Genomic DNA, 16,255 nt, shown 5'->3' with positions numbered 1-16,255 from the left:
GAGCGCCCCGGGCCCGCCAGGGGGCGGCCTGGCCGCGGGAGGCGCTGCCTGGCCCGTCTGGCGCCCGCGCCCGCGTCGGCTGGATGGACCCAGGAACTTCCGGCCGCCGGGAGCCCAGGTGGCGCGGGTGTGAGGGTGCGGGGCCTGAGCAGATCCATTCGAGGGGTGCAGTGGGGGCGACTGGGTGATCTTGGCTCCCCTTGAGCTGGGGCGCGGGGCGTCAGTGAGGAGCAGGGGGAGAGCCCTGAACTGTGAGCGCGGGGATCCAGCCTGGGGCCCAGCTCTGCCAGCGTCTCACCGCGCGACCTTGGGCCCCGTTCCTCCGCGGAAAAGCAGGGGGTCGATCGAGATGACTTCTAAGGCCCCTCCCGGGCCAGGCCCGAGGAGGCTGATCTGGTCTTTGACCACGGCCTGGTCAGAGTATCTCAGACCCCCTGGGTCCCTCAGGGAGGAGGACGGGACTTGCTTGCCTTTCTTTGAGCCCTTGGATACGTGAGACTTGAGAGGATTTAAAAGACTTACTGTGTCCAGAGACTTACTGTGACAAATGCCAGGAAGTTTTGCGGGGCTTTTAAACAGATGCCATCCATTGCAGCAAATGGAGCCACCGCTAACTACCTTTGAAGGGTCCAGCTCACACATTTGTTATTTATCACCCCAGGACCGCTGATGCTATAGGTATTACCTCCATTTTACAGGTGAAGAAACTGAGGCTGAGAGCGGTTTACTAACTTGCCCAGAGTTCCACAGCGGGGAGGTAGCAGAACCTGAGCTGGACTCCAGCACTGGCTCAGCTCACACCTGGACTCTGATGAGAAGACCAAGACTTTATGCTTTAAAATAGGTGATTTGTTTCTTTAACCACTGAGAGCAGTGCATCAGAATCACTTGGTAGGCTCCACCCCCAGAGCTTCCGGTTTAAGTCTGGGTGGCCAAGCATGTGGGGGGCCAACAGGTTCCCAGGTGATGCTGATGCTGCTGGAACCAGGACCATGCTTTGAGAATCGTTGCTTTGGCTGAAGGTTGGGGGTTCCAAGAGGAGCAGGGGTCCAAGTTTGGCAGATGATCCCTGGTGTTTTTACATTTTCCTTTTATACCTGAGGTTCCTGGTTGGGGTTTTCCGACATTATTTTGCCACCCTCTGGTGAGAATAGCAGCCATCAGCTAAACAGACAAGGCTCCCTGATGATATTGCAAGAGTCATCAGAGGCATAATCAATTGCTATCAGACGGGCAGGAAACAATTCAGAAGCCCAGGGGATTGCTGACCAGCCTTCAGAGACTGCCTCACCATCCTTCATTTATATTGGACATTTATAGCGGACAGCTGTGGGAAACAAGGCAGATTCAGAGAATGTGGAATTTTAGAGCAGAGACAGGCCTTTATAAGATTCCATCTGCAATTCGTCTTTCTCCCATTATTAGAGTTGGGGAAACTGAAACCTTCTCCAAACCACACAATCACTATTAACAAACATCTTAGATTCCCCATTGCCTGTGAATTGGCCAGAATTCTGTGTACTCATATCCTGCTCTGTTACATTCCTTTACAGTTGCTAACATGCTACTCATTTGTATGTCAGGTGTTCCTGGCAGAAAAGCCAGAACTTCTACAAAGAGGGCTGTATTTTCAGTTCTGGGAGTCCCTCCTCTCACAGATGATAAACAGAAGCAACAACCTGGCTAGAGTATTCCCTTAGCAAATCCTTTGTGATAGCTATTGCCATTGCCCTAAGTGAGGCCCTGTCTCTCTTGAGCTATTACAACAATGCTGTGAAGAGGGCATGGCATACAAGTTACAGATGAGAAACCCCCAGCTCAGAGAGGCAAAGTGACCTGCCCAATGCCATCCAGCTGGGAAGGGGCAAAGCGTGACTCTCACCTCCTTCTCTGATTCCAAATCGTGCTTCTGCTGCTTCCAGCTGTTGAGTGTGAAAAAGACAGTGTATGTGTTTGTTGAGGGGAGAGTGGACAGAGGGAGAAGAAAGAAGCATTGATTACCTACTCTGCGCCCAGGATTGTGTTGGATGCTTTACATTTACTGAATATAATTATTCCATGAACACCTCTTAAGTCTGTAGAGTTTAGCATTATTATCCCATTTCACAGATGAAGAAATAATCTCAGAAAAGGTGACTTGCCCAAGGGCATGCAGCTGGTGATTTAAATCTGGGTCCTGGCTGTCTTGTTTTTGTTTTTGTGGTACGCGGGCCTCTCACTGCTGTGGCCTCTCCTGTTGCGGAGCACAGGCTCTGGACGCGCAGGCTCAGCGTCCACGGCTCACGGGCCCAGCTGCTCCGCGGCATGTGGTATCTTCCCGGACCGGGGCACGAACACGTGTCCCCTGCATCGGCAGGCGGACTCTCAACCACTGCGCCACCAGGGAAGGCCGGTCCTGGCTGTCTTGATCACACTGTCTAGGGGCAGGGGAACATATGGTTACCGCTGTTTAAAGGGGGCCAACTCCTAGGCAGTTGCAGTCTTTGTAAATGATGTAACATCAGAAGGTAGCAACAAGGGGTAGTTTGGGGATTCCTGGCACTTTGCAAAATTTGGAAGAAAAACAGGAGGGATAAATACTACAAAATGCCCAAGGAGTAAACTTGATAGGAGTTAAAGGGTCGGTAAATATAATAAAACATTGATTTCTTTCCTTCTTTTCAAGGTCCTTCCTCATTGACTAGCTATTCTTTGTGTTGAAATGTCATTGATCTGCAAGTTGTTAGTCTAGGACTTAGAATCTAAGTGGATCTTGATGGCAGAGATAAGGTGTTCTGGGCCCAAGGCCTGGGCGGGAATATCTACAGTAAATCTTCCCTCTAGCAGCCCCATGTGCCCAGTGAGTCACTCTCTTGTCCTACACTCATATCTTTTGCTAACCTACCTCTAACTTTATATCAGCTTCACACCACCTCCTAGTAGGACCTGCTAGCTATCTTGGCTCATCTGAGTCTTCTCTATCTTAGGGGCAATTTAAACCTCATTCCTCCTGAAGTCTTATCTTTGCTTAGAGAGCACTCATCTTGGCCGCTCCCCTGATACAGCTGCTGTTTATATTCTGTGAGCTGTTCCTTGGTCAACCTCATCGCATACACACAAGACACCTCACAACCCCTTTTTTAAATCTGGCCTATATTCTAGCACTGAACAGCTTGTCTTGTAACTTTCCTGTATCTCCAGCACTTTACATGTAGTAGATTCTTCATGAATATTTGGTGGATGAATGAATACATAGCCTGGGGCTATCTTTTTTGAAGGAGGGAAATTATTTCCTCTTGAATACTAAGATTCAGGAGGGCTGGCACCACGTTTTAATTGGTTCTATCCCCAGGCTCTAGGACAAGGTCTTAGTAAATATTGAATCAACATTCTTTAAAAGAATACATTTTCTGGACCTGTTTACACATTGATTCAAGTAGCTCCCCAAATGTTCTGACTTGGAATAGATTTTCCTCCTGGAGGACTGAGTGACCAAGCCCTTTCTTTTTTTTTTTTTTTTTTTTTTGTGGCCGCATTGCATGGCATGCGGGATCTTAGTTCCTGGACCAGGGATTGAACCTGTTACCCCCTGCAGTGGAAGCACAGAGTCCTAACCACCGGACCACCAGGGGATTTCTGACCAAGCCCTTTCATACAGAGCAAACAGAATGAACCCACCTTCTCCCTTCATGAACCACCTCTTTTGACCTGTTCTAGACCCTTCCCCAGAAGCTACTCTGGATGTGGGAAGTTCCCGGATGGCCTAGAATGAGACCCCAACCTGATGGTGACTGTCCGGTTGAGGGGGGGAGGGGTCAGTCTCCCTCACAAACCTGTTTCTCCTGCAGGCTGCCCCATCCATCCTTTCAAGTGCCTTTAAAATCCTTGGAGGCATCCTCGGTTCCTCTCTTCTCCTCACACTCCACACTTGGTTCATTAGCACAGCCTGTTATGTCTAGAATCCAACCACTCTGTAGCACTCTATCACTATCTTGTGGTCCAAGTCCCCCTCACCTCTCTCCTGGATTACTGTGGTAGATTACATCATGACACGACTAAGCTAGTTCATCGCAACTGGGTTCAGTGTTGCTGTAGATCTCAGTAATCTCCAGTAATGAGTGGTAGATGAGCGTACCTTGCTACTAGCAGGGGGCGCTGAGGCAATGCAAGCCAGTTTTAGCCTGAATTCTGTGCCACGGACCATCACTGATTAGCAAGCAGGTCCTCGAGTTATATGACCTCCTCTGTGAGCTCAATGAAGGCCCAGATATATGTCCTGGGTGTTCCAAAAAGTTTCCTTCTTGAAAAGATTAAGTCCAAGGCAGAAGCAACAATATTTGAGGAACAAGCTTCAATTCAGGGTCAGGCGATGGCATCCTCACTCAGCAGCTTGAACCCCAGACCAGACGGATTCCTAAGACCTAGAGCCCATTGGAGCTCACTAGATTCTTATGCCTTGCGGAGCAAGAGCAGAGGCACATGGACAGCACATCGCACATCTGGAACACTGCCTGTTTGACTGATGGACAATTATTTTGGCCATCAGGTTGCTAATGAACAGACCCTCTGCTGAAATGGCATTAAGACAATTTAAGCACTTGCAGAAGTGCCTCTGGAGTGTGGCTTCCGGGTAAAGTCCCTGCTGCCTCCACGGGAGCAGCTCTCAAAGTGTGGTCCCTGGGACCTTTTCAGAGGGTCTGTGAGATCAGCACTATTATTATTTTCATAATAATACTAGGACATTATTTTTGTTTTTCACTCTCATTTTCTCCCAAGCACAGAGGGGAGTTTTCCGGGAGTTTTCCAGAATTTACATGTGTAGTATTGCCACAGGTTGAAGGAAGAATCAGATATGAGAATGCAGCTGTCTTCTGTTAAGCCAGACTTTTTTTAAAAATACTTATAAGTAACTTTTCTTTTTTTAAAATTAATTAGTTTATTTTTTGGCTGCATTGGGTCTTTGTTGCTGCGCACGGGCTCTCTCCAGTTGCAGGGAGCGGGGGGCTACTCTTCGTTGCGGTGCGCAGGCTTCTCATTGAGGCAGCTTCTCTTGTTGCGGAGCACAGGCTCTAGGCGCGCGGGCTTCAGTAGTTGTGGCACATGGGCTCAGTAGTTGTGACTCACGGGCTCTAGAGCACAGGCTCAGTAGTTGTGGCGCATAGGCTTAGTTGCTCTGTGGCATGTGGGATCTTCCCGGAGCAGGGCTCAAACGCATGTCCCCTGCATTGGCAGGCGGATTCTTAACCACTGCACCACCAGGGAAGTCCAAGCCAGACTTTAAAGATATTTACAAACATGTACAGTGGTTTCTCAGGATCTGTGGAAGATTGCTTCCAGGACCTGCCCTCATACCAAAATCTGAGTCCCATAGTCGGCCCTCCATATCCACGGGTTCCGCAGAGGAGGGCTGACTGTAAAACAATGCCACTTTTCTCACTAAATATTTTTTGTTTTCAAATATATCATTTTTTCAGGACTTGTCCCTGTTGCATCTACTCACCTCTGCTGTGAAAGCATCTATACACACAAATGGGCCTGGAAGTGTTCCAGTAAAACTTTACTTATGGACACTGAAATTTGAATTTCATATGATTTTCATGTCTCACAAAGTATTATTCTTCTGATTTTAAAAAAATGTAAAAGCAATTCTTAGTTCACAGGCTGTCCAAAAATAGATGGTGGGCCAGATTTGACCCCCGGGTTGCAATTTGCCAACCCCTCCCTGTTCTAGGGGGTTCAAACCAATAACACACACATATACATCATGTTAGTTCAACTGAAATGTTCAGACAATATAACAGCTTTCTCATTGTTTCTGCAAATGACCCCTGAAGGCTATTCTCAACACGGCAGCCACACTGATCCCTCTTTGCTCTAAAGCCACCAGTGACTTATCTTATTCAGCAGAGAAGCCAAAGTCCTTCCCATGGCTTGGAAGACCCTACATGATCTGCTGCCCCATCCCTCTGACTCAACTCCTTCTTCTCTCCCTCTCATTCTGCTCTAGCCTGTTCCTTGAAAAAGCCTGCTCTTTCCTCAGGGCCTTTGCACTTGCTGTTCCCTCTGCCTGGAATGTCCTTCCCGCAAATAGCCAATTAATTCACTCAAATGTCTGCTCAAATATCACTTCTCAGTGAAGTCTTTGTTTTCTTTTTTTTAATAACAGTTTTATTAATATAATTCATATGCCATGCAATTCACCCATTACAATTCAGTATACAAATTCAGTGGGTTTTAGCGTATTTACAGAGTTGTGCAACCTTCACCATGATCAGCTACAGAACATTTTTCATCACTCCAAGCAGAAACCCCAGACCTATTAGCAGGCACTCCCCATTTCTCCCCAGTTTGCTCAACCCTCCCACCAATCTACTTTCTGTCTTCATGTATTTGCTTATTATGGACATTTCAAGGAATTAGAATTCCATTAAATGGAATCAGACATATGCTCTATTGTGATTGAATTCCTTCACTAAGCTTAATGTTTTCAAGATTCATCCATGTTGTAGCATGTTTCTGTACCTCATTCCTTTTTAGGGTTGAATAATATTCCATTGTATGGAGACACTACAATTTATATATCCACTCATCAATTAGTGAACATTTGGGCTGTTTCACTTTTTGGCTATTAGGAATAATGCTCCTATGAACATGCATGTACAAGTTTTTGTGTGGACATGTGTTTTCATTTCTCTTGGGTAGATACCTAGGAGGGAATTGCTGGGTCATATGGTAACTCTGTTTAACCTTCTAAGAAAATGCCAGACTGTTTTCCAAAGTGGCTGCACCATTTTACATTCCCACCAGCAGTGTTATCGGGATTCCAATTTCCCACATCTTCTCCAACACTTGTTATTACCTGTCTTTGTGATTACAGACATCCTAGAGGGGGGTGATGAAGTGGTACCTCATGGTTTTGATTTGCATTTTCCTGAAGGCTAATGTAAAGGAAGCCTTTTCTTGATCATCCTATTTTAAATGTCAACCCCTCCTCCCTTCTCTACCCCTCCCCCACTTCCCTGCTTCATTTTTCTATAGCACTTATTTCACTTATTCATTTGTTGTCTCTCTCCTCCCTCAGGGGATAAACTCCAGGAGGGCATGATTTTTGTCTGTTCTGTGCTCTGCTATATCCTCAATGCCTGTAGAAGCTCTGTCCAATGGAAATAGAGTGCGATCCATGTACGTAATGTTAAACTTTCTAGTAGCCAAAAAAAAGTGAAAAAAGAAGGAGGAAACAGATGAAGTTCATTTTAATAATATTTTTATTTAACCAGATATATCTAAAACATTGTTATTTCAACAAGTAATCAATATAACAAATTACTAAGGGGATATTTTACATTCTTTTGTTCAGTCTAAGCCTTTGGAACCAGGTGTGCATTTCACACCCTTCTCAGTTTGAACTTGCCACATTTCAAGTGCTTAATAGCCACACATGGTCAGTGGCTTCAGCACTGAACGTGGGCCTAGAACATTCATTTTGTGAGTGTATGAACAACTCCCTCTTAGAGACGGTTTGATTAGTCACTGCCCTGGGAAGGAGGACTTTCATAAACATATTTACGTGAGGTCTTGCATGTAAGTGGTAAGCCTGGGCTTGGGTTTCCAATCCCTGCTTGCTCACTGTGACCTTGGGCAAGTCATTGTCCCTCTCCGAGCATCAATTTCTTCAGCTGTGAAATAAACTTTATGGTCCCTTCCAAGCTTTCAGCATCAGAGAGGGAGGTGAGAGTGTTGCCTGTGGGGTAAAAATGATGCTCAAATGCCTTAGATTCCATACTTTTTGAAGTCAGGTGGCTTTCACCGTCACTGGGAGGAGGGCTAAATCACACAGAAAGATGGTTCTGGAAGACCTCTTGGAGAGCCCTGGTGAGCTGGGGGTTTTTGTGACCGTAAAGAGGCCCTGGGATCATGATTTACACAAAAAGAACAAAGGAATCTGTCTGGGAACACCTCACCCCCCGCCAAGCCCCATCACCCTAACATAAACTGTCTCCTAGAACTATCTGTACAGCTCCCCAGCTGCCTGTGCATTCCTCAAAGGCAGGCCCTGAATCATTGAATATTCATTTCTGTGTTTGGAGGATTATTTGGAAGTCTGTGTAGGGAGGATTCTGATTTAGTTCATTTCCCTGCATCTTTTTGATTAATCCAGAAAAATGGGGGATTCAACAGGTGTTTTGCCAATATGTTAGCTTCTGCTTGCTCAAGCATTTTTTAAGATGTTATAAGGTGTCATATTAATCATAAAATCTTCAGAACCCTCTGTGGGGTGAGACTGGGGACCAGGTTTGCCTGGGGATCGTTCCTTTCAGCTCCTCTGTCCACTGTGGGGACTGTGGGAATTGGCTTTCAAAAGCCCATGCCATTAACTGCGCAGCCCACAGGCTGGATTTCTCTAGGGGAAGGGCTGTGCTGGGAGTCATGATCTGCTTTCAGGGAAGGCTTGTCACTGTTTATGTAGCTTCTCTGAACTTAACCTATAGACTTGGGCAGATCGAGCAAAGCCAGGCCCCACAGTGTAAGCAAATAGGAATAGATCAGGTCAATTTGATTCGATCAGCATCCCTGGTTTGCATTTCCAGGCTTTACTTCTGGAGAAGTAAGATACTACTCCCAAAACAGGCCTCAGGGGGACAAATCTTTTGAGCAGAGTCCCTTAAAAAAATAATGCACTTATGAGTAAATGCATCGTATGTGAGATGGTTCCCCATTACCTCCCAGGACAGAGTCCATGCTGCTTCCTGTGATAGGTGTGGGAGGGTCTGGACCCTGCCTCTTCCTCCAGCCTCTCACCACCTGGCCCTTTGGGCTCTAACCCTTGCATTTCCCACATACCTCATGGATTGTCATTCATCTCCAGGCCTTGGCTTATGGTGTCCCTTCTGCCTGGCACCCCTTTGCCTTCCCTTCTTTCTGTCTAAAAATTGGCCTCCCTTAGGTCTTGTCTGCTTATAGTGATCTGTCCACTTTGAACCCCCAGTTCCTGAGATACCCCAGGTTTGGAGCACCCACAGACCCTGGAATCTGTATTGCCGCACGTGTTACACTGGGTTGGGATCAACTGTTTGAATATTGACCCTCTAGACCAATGTTCTTCATGGAAGGGATAATGCTTCCCAAGGGATGCTTTGAACTGTATGGGATATTTCAGTGGATGCAGTGACAGGAGGGTGCTATTTCCATGTGGTGGACAGGGGCCTGGGGATGCTGGCTCTCCTGCAATGTAGCGACAGTCCTGCCCAGCGGAGAATGTTTCTTGTCCCACAGGACTTTAAGACGTCCAACCAAATGCTCCTGTAGGTAACACACCCTGTAATTAACCGAGCTTGGAAACTAGTAATTTTACAAATAAACTCAATTTTTTTTTGGCGTGGTTTTAACATATGCTGACTTTTCCAGGAACGCAACTACTGTGTAAATCAAGGGAAGACCAAGTTTTGCTTTGCTCAAGAGCTTTAGCAAGGACTTATCACCATTTTGGAAAATCACACCTGTAATGGCAACATGACTCATGATAGAGAAAGAAGAAATTCACCCAGATACCTGCTGGCAAATCTAATTGTTTGAGGATTTTGCTTGACCATGGGATGAGTCCCCATACGACACACCTGGATCCGTCTGCATGTGTTGATGTCGCGGTCGCCGTGTTTCATGGTATACAAAAGTCTACTTTTTTTTTTTTTTTTTTTGCGGTACGCGGGCCTCTCACTGCTGTGGCCTCTCCCGTTGCGGAGCACAGGCTCTGGATGCGCAGGCTCAGCAGCCATGGCTCACGGGCCTAGCCGCTCCGCGGCATGTGGGATCTTCCCGGACCGGGGCACGAACCCGTGTCCCCTGCATTGGCAGGTGGACTCTCAACCACTGCTCCACCAGGGAAGCCCAAAACTCTACTTTTGAAGCTCTTACTTTCAAATGCCAAAAATAAAGTATTGCCTGAATATCGTCTTACATCCCTTAAATCCAGATTTCTTTGTCCTAAGTAGGTGCAAGCACGTGACTACTTTATTACGTCTCTGGTGTATTAGGCCTAAGCATTTAGAGATTGAAACACATTTTATTCTAATGCTCCTTTTATTTCCCTTTTATATTCATTATATTATATTGATTTTGTCTTTTCATTACATGTATAAGTAGGTTATAATATCCATGAATTTAAAGCGGAGGATATTCAAAATATTTATTAAAGGGCGTGGGGGGATCCTAGCTGACAGTGTTGAGAACCATGCTGAAGTCTTAGAGGGCAGGGACTTCACCTCCCCTGTGTCACTGCTTCCTCCCTTGTGCCTAGCACAGGCCTGGAATACAGTAGCTGCACAGAGAATCTTTTCTGAATGATGAAGGGGTTGAGGGTGACCCCTTGGCTGAGATGGGGAATGGAGGAGGGAGGGAAGTTTAGTGGGGAGAGTGATGAGTTCAGTTTTCAGTGTAGAAGCTTGGCGAGCCCTGGAACTTCGAGGGGCAGTGGCTGTGCAGAATTGCTCTCCAAATGCCACTGAAGAGGGGGACGTACAGTCAGAGTGTCAGTCAGTTCATCTGTTTGGTCAGTAAACATTGTGAGTGGCTCTGTGTGGGATGGACAGATCAGCAGGGGCTGAGAGGCTCACTGTACAGGTGTGTGTCTCCTCTTGTGGAGGAGACACACACCTATACTTTCTATTTCCTAGATGGGATTTCCTAGATGGGATGCTGCCTGATTCACGAATCATTGAATAGAGTCAATTAGATTTTCAAATTTCCCCAGTTGAATTTTGTATTTTGGCACCATGATTAGAGCTTGGAATTTTCAGCCCTGCTCCCCATTCTCTCGGGAAGAGAGAAGGGCTGGAAATGGAATCAATGATCCATCATGCCTATGTGAGGACGCCTCCATACAAAACTCCATACAAGAGTTTCCAGGTTGGTGAACACATCTGTGTACTGGGAGGATGATGCACCCCAAATCCACAGGGTCAGAAGCTCCTGTGCTCGGGACCCCCCCAGACCTTACCCTATGTGTCTCTTCATCTGGCTGTTCATCTGTATCCTTTATCATATCCTTTAATAAACTAGTAGATGCATGTAAATATATTCCAGATTTCTGTGAAGCCACTCCAGAAAATTAATCAAAACTGAGGAGAAGGTCATAGTAGCTTCACATTTAAAGCCCATGGGTCAGAAGCACAGGTGACAACCTGGACTTGCGACTCTCATCTGAAGTGGGGTGGGAGCAATCTTGTAGGACTGAGCCCTTAACTTGTGGGATCTGACACTGTCTCGAGGTATATAGTGTCAGAATTGAGTTAAATTGTAGGACACCCAGCTGGTTTCACAGAGAATTGCTTGGTGGGGAACGCCCTCCCACACACATTCGGTGACTGGAAGTGTCAGAAGTGTTGTGAGTGTGGCAGTAGTGTAAGAGTTAGGAAAGACACAGGAGGAAAAGAACCAAGGTTTTTCCAATACACATGGATAAATCTTGAAAACATTATTTAATTTCTAAGTGAAAGAAGCCAATCACAAGAGAGCACAAATTGTATGATTCCATTTATATGAAATGCCCAGTGTAGGCAAAGACATAGAGACATAAAGTAGATTGGTGGTTGCCAGGGTCTGGGGTAGTAGGGGGATGAAGAGTAGCCAAGGGAGCAAGCCATGAGGAAGAGCATTCCAGGCACTGGGAACAGCAAGTGCAAAGGCCCTGAGCTGGGACAAAGTGTGGTCTGATCAAAGAACAGCAAGGAGGCACGTATCTAAAAGAGAGTGATGAAGGGGAAAGTGGTGGGAGATGAGAAAAGAGAGGGGGCAGTGAAACTGAGCAGGACCCTGTGGGGCTCCTGGGCACGGAAGACTTTCTGCGTCCCCCATTGCTTATTTGTACAGAACAGACTCCAGCCTCCATGACCTTCCCTGAGTTCCAAAGGGCAGATTCAGACAGTTGCTAATCAGGGAAGGAAGGGGATGCAGTGACAAGGGAGGAGGAGCCAAGAAACAATAGTGCAGCCTTGGGGCAGGTCCTGGTTCTGCCTCAAGGGATACACATAACAACATGTTTGAGCTCTTCATAGAACTAAAACACAACAAATGGAAGATGTCAGCATTCTTCATACCAGAGAAGACCACCTGAGTCCAGAGTAAAGGAACCAGAGAAACTCATCAAAAGATTACCTGAGGGACTTCTCTGGTGGTCCAGTGGTTAAGACTCCAGGCTTCTACTGCAGGGGGCGTGGGCTTGATCTCTGGTTGGGGAACTAAGATCCCGCATGCTGCATGGCCAAAAAAAAAAAATTGCCTGAGACCAGATTAAAGGAATGCAGGCCCTGCACACACCCTAATCTTATCAGCAACCCCACCCTTGAACCATTGCTTATAAAACTCCTCACCAAATCTTCCCAGGTTGGGACACAGTTTTCAAGGACAGGAACATGCTGTGTTGCCCTTTGCCTGGCAAACCAATAAAGATATTCTTTTCTACTTCACCCAAAACTCTGTCTCTGAGATTCTATTTGGCACCAGTGAACAGAGGCTGAGTTGTTGGCATCAGTAGTAAGACCAGACTGTGTAGGGCCTTGTGGGCCACTGTCAGAGTGTTGGCTTTTACTTGGATGGAGACGAGATAACACTGGCTATTCTGAGCCAGTGGAGGATGTATTTGTCTTATGTTTTAACAGAATCCCTAAGGCAGGAGATGGACTGTAAGAAGGCAAGGGTGGAAGCAGGGAGATGGGTTTGGAGGCTACTGTGTTGATTCAGGCAAGAGATGATTTTGGCTTGGACCAGGATGGGAGCAGTGGAGGTGGGAAGAAGTGTCCAATTCTGGATCTATCTGGAAAATAGAGCTCACCTTCAAGTCTTGTGGTCTGAGCAACTGGGAGATCGCAGCTGGATTTTATCAAGTGAGGGAAGACTGTGGGAGGAAGTAGTTTCCCTGCTAGTCTCTGCTCACGTATAGCAAGAAGTTATAGCAGAGCAAACATTTTAAATTTGATATTTTTTTTCCTGAACACTAAACCATAGACACCGAGACCCTAAAGAGTGTTCATAATGATCACTTTTGAGGGCTGTGTGGTGTTCCATTCAATTCATTTACCCTAAATTACATAACCATTTCCTTGTAATTATCTAGACTGTTTCTGTTTTAATTTAAAAAATTATAGATAACCCTATAATGAATATCTTTGTGCTGATAGCTTTGTCTTTGTGGATCTTTCTTAGGAGATTTCTCAAGGGATTGATTCTCAGGAATGGATTTACTAAGTGAAAGAGTAAAAACACTTAATAGCTCTTGAGACACATTGCTAAACTGTTTTCCACCAAGACTGTGGCAGTTTATAAGGCCAGCCAAAACTTAGAGTGCGGCAGTTTCACCATAAATTAGATAGTAGAGGACATTAGCATTTCATTTACACTTTCTAATAAAAGGGGTAAAAGCTTCAAATTTAAAATATCTTTGCATGTACTTGATTATGGTTAAGGTTGGACATTTAAAAAGTTTATTTGTGTTTCTTTGACTGTGAACTGATTATTCAGGTCCTTTGCCCATTTATTTACTAAAGTTTTAATAGTTAGGAAAATAAACTAGGGAAATTCTGTGTAATTAAATTTGTGTTCCTTTTGTAAAAATTTTTTAAAAGCCTTTGGTATGTGAATAATTATATTCCTATTTTGCTGACTGATTGATTTAAAAATTGCTATGTTGATTACAAAAACATTTCTTAGAGTGAAGCACACCTGGATTGGGTAGTGCTGTAGTCACAAATAAGGGCACACCTTCTAGATCCTTCTCCTGAGTGGCAAAGTTTTCCCACCGTCTAGTTCAAACGTACCTCGCTGATGGGACCTCTGGCACTACAAAGTGCAAGGGACAGGGCAAAGGGGCTTGTCCAGAGAAGAGTGACCTGCATGTTGGAGGAACTCTGGAACATGTATGAGGAGTAGCGGCTGGCAGTTCTGGACTCAGGGAATGGGTCCCAGCTGAGGGGGAGGTAGCGTCTGTCCTCCTGGCGTCCCTCCAGCTGCTCCAGAGTCAGGAAACACCTTCTTATGGGAGTTAGACTGGGAAACCTCTGAGGTCCTTTCAGTACTGAGAACCCGAGCTTCTGAGAATGACACTTTTCTGCCTCAAAGTCTTTGCTGGCCTTGGTCCCTCCTTATTGCCCCATCTTAGGCTGCTGACCACTTTGACTTCTTCAAGGACTGATTCAAATGCCATCTCCATAGTGGAATCTTCCCTAATCAACACCCCTCTCCTGCCCAGCCCCACCCCCCAAACTGTTAGAGCACCTGTCACTGGCTGAATTTCTTCTGTGTTTCTCCCTCACTAGACTCCGAGGGCAGGGCTGGGGCTTATTCATTTCCTTGTCCTCACAGTGCACCTGAGAGGGACTCCGCTTAGGAAGCCTTTGTTGAGTTGAATGACCCCCCCTCCCCAGGGGAAGCTTAGCAGTTAGGAGAACTGCCATAGTAATTAGGAGGCATCCTAGTACAATGTCGGCATCATCACTTACTAGCTGTACCTCAGTTTCCCCATGAAGCTGTTGTGAATTAAATGGACCTCTTGGAGAAAGTTATTTCGCATTTGTTTTGTAATCACTGAGCAGCAAGTACTCTGAGAGTCTATATTCCAGACACAAAGGCATAACAGATGGTCTCTGGGCTTGAGGAGGATCTCAGTGGTACACAGCAGGGTAGAATGTGATAAGGTTCCTGGGAGAGGTGGGAACCAAGTGCTAGGGGGCTCTGAGTAGGGAGAAGGAACACATGGATGAGTCTGGGGAGCTTCCCAAAGGAACCAACATCTGAGTTGAGTCTTGACAAGTGGCTGGAATTTCAACAGGTGGAAATGGTGCAAAAGGGCATTCTGGCAGAGGGAATGGCATGAGCATAGGGTGGGTAAAATATGGGAAGCATTTGGGGGCTGGCCAGGAGCCCTACTTGGCTGGCACTCCAGGACTTTGGGGCTCGAAGGAGTGACAGGAAATATGGCTGAAAAAGACAGTGGTGAGAGATGAATGCAAGAGAGAGCCAGGAGGTTTTAGGGCCCGGATAGGCCCTGGTCAGAGCTGTGAGTGAAGGAGAGGATTGTGTGGAGAAAGGACTGGGTTGTCTGGGCATCAGATGGTCAGTCCTGCAGGAAGGCAGGGGTGGCAGTGGGGATGGAGTGGAGGGGGACTGGGGAGAACACCCCTGGGTGGGACTGCCAGGGCCTGATGAGAGGAAAGGCCAAGGAGAAGAGACTGATGAGATCCCTGTATCCTGATGAGGCCACAGACTTAGCTGTACTTTATTATCTCATGAAAGTCACTGGCATCACTTCTGCACCTAATTCACCACCTTTCTGGGTAGATGGGTAGCTCTTCTCTGGAAACAACCTCTTCCAGGGTGGGGTGGGGGGAGACTTAGTCTAAATCACCGCGGCACCCAACTAGGGGACCCGTGATCAGTAGAGCTTCAGGACTCTGGTTGCTGAGAAGAGGATGAGGAGGAAGGGGAGTATGGGTGTTATTTCCTCAGAAAGGCCTTCTCTGTCCTCTCTGTTAGATTTGAATCAGGTCCCCTGATTTTATCTTCTCATTGCTCCTTGCACTTTCCCTTCCTGACACTCATCACAGTTTTAATTTACATATTTGTGTGTAATTGATTGGTGCCTGTCTTTTCTACTGGATTGTAAAACCCAGCGCTTAGAACAGTGTCTGGTATCTAGTTGGCACTCAGAAATATTTGTAGAGCTTTAAAGACAGAAAGCAGATCAGTAGTTGCTGGGACCTGGGATTGGAGCTGGGACTGACTGCAAATGGGCACAAGGAGTATTTCCATAGATTCGAAAACTGGATTGTGGTGATGGCTGTGCAAACTGTTTATATTTAATGAAAATCATCGCGAAATTACAGTGAGTGAATTGTTTTTTTTTTTTTTTTTTGCGCTACGCGGGCCTCTCACTGTTGTGGCCTCTCCCGTTGCGGAGCACAGGCTCCGGACGCGCAGGCTCAGCGGCCGTGGCTCACGGGCCCAGCCGCTCCGCGGTATGTGGGATCTTCCCGGACTGGGGCACGAACCCGTGTCCCCTGCATCGGCAGGCGGACTCTCAACCACTGCGCCACCAGGGAAGCGCCACAGTGAGTGAATTTTAAGGTATATAAGTTACACCTCAATAGAGCTGTTAAAAAATAAAAATAAATATTTGTGGAACGAGTAAATGATCTTTCTCCCTCTCTGAGGCTGTAAACTCCGTAAGAGAAACTAAATCCCCCAAATCTAGAAGGGTGACTGTCATCTAGCAGGCGCGGAACAAACA

General features: G+C 46.4%; 1 long non-coding RNA gene across 1 annotated transcript; it reads left to right on the top strand.

Moving 5' to 3' along the window:
• The first annotated feature begins 18 nt into the window (after positions 1–18).
• Positions 19–9,933, top strand: LOC132523653 (uncharacterized). The gene is made up of 3 exons (XR_009541603.1): positions 19–118; positions 7,061–7,161; positions 9,385–9,933. It is a non-coding gene; the product is annotated as an uncharacterized LOC132523653 (long non-coding RNA).
• Positions 9,934–16,255: the final 6,322 nt, after the last annotated feature.

This window comes from Lagenorhynchus albirostris, chromosome 1 (genome assembly GCF_949774975.1).
Source record: "Lagenorhynchus albirostris chromosome 1, mLagAlb1.1, whole genome shotgun sequence".
Taxonomy (NCBI): Eukaryota; Metazoa; Chordata; class Mammalia; order Artiodactyla; family Delphinidae; genus Lagenorhynchus; species Lagenorhynchus albirostris.
This window is presented reverse-complemented; position numbering and strand designations above follow the sequence as displayed.